This window comes from Tamandua tetradactyla, chromosome 24, assembly GCF_023851605.1.
Source record: "Tamandua tetradactyla isolate mTamTet1 chromosome 24, mTamTet1.pri, whole genome shotgun sequence".
NCBI classification, from domain to species: Eukaryota; Metazoa; Chordata; class Mammalia; order Pilosa; family Myrmecophagidae; genus Tamandua; species Tamandua tetradactyla.
Window position 1 is genome coordinate 10,584,387 of NC_135350.1, and position 1,912 is coordinate 10,586,298.

General features: G+C 40.1%; 1 pseudogene; it reads right to left on the reverse strand.

Moving 5' to 3' along the window:
- Window positions 1-934: 934 nt before the first annotated feature.
- LOC143668573 (U2 small nuclear ribonucleoprotein B'' pseudogene) lies at window positions 935-1,631 on the reverse strand (annotated as a pseudogene).
- Window positions 1,632-1,912: the final 281 nt, after the last annotated feature.

A 1,912-nucleotide genomic window follows, 5' to 3' on the forward strand; every position in this document is an offset into this window, starting at 1 on the left:
ACTTCATATTCTGACCTTCTCTTTTCCCAGGATAAGGAATGTCAGTACCCAAAATAAATGTTTTTAAGGGAACCCTATTTTTTTTTTTTTTTTTTACTTTAAAATGTACCCCCATGATAGTGGTTGTTTTGTAAACCTGGCATCAAATTTATTCATAGAAAGAGTTCTTTTTTTTTTCAACTAGAAAACAGCCCAAATGCTATTTGTATATGAAAGGTATATTCATAAATATTCTCACCTTCCCCCTTCCCACATCTTCATCTCCCAAATTGCCTGGACAGGCTGGGAAAGCAAAAGAAGATCAGATATAACATTATGAACTTGGCAGACTATTTTATTTTTCTCCTGGGCACACAAGAAGACATGTATTTTCCAGCATTCCCTTGAGTCGAGGTGGACTGTGTCACTGAACTCTTCCAGTGGAAAATGAGCAGAAGTGAAGTGATGTGTGCTACTTTGGTCTAGCCATAACAGCTTCTGTGGGACCTTCCTTGCTTTTTCCCCTAACTACACAACAGGAAAGGAAGGTCTTTGAGAGAGTGGAGCACACAAAGGAAAAAATGGAAAGAGCCTGAGTCCTGCGCTGACCACTTGAAGGAGCTACCCAGGGTATTTCCCAGCCACAAACTTCAGCTCTGGAATTTTTTTCTTTTTAAATACAAATAAAGGTTTATTGGGCGGGCCATGGTGGCTCAGCAGGCAAGAATGCTTGCCTGCCATGCCAGAGGACCCGGGTTCGATTCCTGGTGCCTGCCCATGTGAAAAGAAAAAAAAAAAGGTTTATTGTACAAAATTAAGGCCTTTGTATTCCACATCTCACTAAGGCTAAAGAAAGACTGGGTACTTTTTAAGTCTTTCACAAACATTTTGCTTTCATTATGTCCTGCCCTCAACTATTAAAAATGGCCTGACCAAAATGTTATCAAAACAAACACTAAAATAATACCAAGTCCTTTAAAGAAGACTGTCCCAAATATTGTTTCTTGGCATAGGTGATCTTCATGGCATGGGGTGGTGTGATCTTAAATCCTTGTAACGCATTCCTGGCAGCACCAGCCTGTCCGTCATTTTCAAATCCCACAAAAGCAATGGCAGGTCTTCCAGGGGCCAGAAGGACTTCCGTAAAACCAGGAGCCGATTAAACAGCATGGATGACATCATCTCGCTAGTCTCTTCTGGTAAGGAGTAAATTATAGCTTGGAGAATAATCGGGAACCTGAGGATTTGGTGTTACATTTCCTTGGGTGTTAGTTGAATTTGGTGTTCCCAGACCAGACTTTCTGTGTGCAGCCATTGCACTCTGTTCCGCCATTTTGGCTTTTGTTTTTCTTTGTCAGCAAATGCACCACACGTTTTAGATATTATATCATAATCTGTTTTTGCGTGCTGGATTTGCATTGGTTTACCATAAGATGGAAATTCTTATAACTGTCTCAAGGCATTGGTGGATGAGCTCAGTTCCTTGAATAAAGTGAAGGCTGCCCCCTCATCTTCATAGTCTTTAAAGCTACCATATCTACCACGTGGCCAAACTGAGAAAACAGGGCATACAGGGGTCTCTTCAAGTCTTCTTTTTTAATTTTGTCATTAGTATTGTTGATATAAATTGTATGATTCGGTCTGAAATCCATGTTTTTGTTTAAATTGTCCAAATAAACTGAGGCCTGATCAATCTCTCGTATGGGCCCAGTTCTGGATTTTATATGAGCAAGTATATTTTATTGTTGTATTAAGCCACTGAGACTTTGGGGGGTCTATTACCCATTAAAGTTGATTAATACATTTAGAAAAATCAGTACCAGGAATTGAAGGATTGAGAATTACAACTAGAGGAAAGTAAATGAGAGGAGGGATGGTGATTGGAGCCAAGTGTCATGGCCTGAGAGAGGATTCTGTGGAAGGGACAGAGTGA